Here is a 591-nt window from a genome sequence, read left to right on the forward strand (position 1 = left end):
TGGCCTTTTCAACGGACACTCGCCCACCAAGTCTACATCTCTCCCATCCCGGAGTCAGATGGGAAGGAGAGAGCACGATGCTAAATGGAGAATTTTGCAGGGACTGTGAGCAGCGCTGCAAATTTGCCCAGTGCATTCGAGGAGCTACCAGAAAAATAAATGAATAAAAAAAAATAAAAATCCACCGCCTTCCCCTGGATTCTGACTCATACTGACCCTTCAGGGCAGAGTAGAACTCCTCCCCAAGGTGTCTGGGACCATAAATCCTCCTGCAAGCAGCCGGCCTGCCTCCTGGTTCTCCTGCGCAAGGCCGGTGGGTGGGTTCATCCGCAGCCCACCGCTTACCCTTTGATTGGGAAAATCCACCTTGGCTCTCCTGGGGTCCCCGGGCCAGTCCTGTCATCTCCAGCCAACACAAGACACCCCCGACTCCTCCTGCTTCCGGGAGCAGCTGCCCGGCGGAGCGTGAGCCGAGAGCAGAGCCTGCCGCAGGTGCCCACCTCCTCCCGACGCACGTGTTTAACGAGGCCCCGCTCCTCCCCGCGCCCCGCCTCCGCGCGCGCCCCGCCTTAAGTTTCGCCCGCGGCTGGG

Source organism: Echinops telfairi, unplaced genomic scaffold, assembly GCF_000313985.2.
Source record: "Echinops telfairi isolate 266 unplaced genomic scaffold, ASM31398v2 ScPeMD7_7424;HRSCAF=8462, whole genome shotgun sequence".
Lineage (NCBI taxonomy): Eukaryota > Metazoa > Chordata > Mammalia > Afrosoricida > Tenrecidae > Echinops > Echinops telfairi.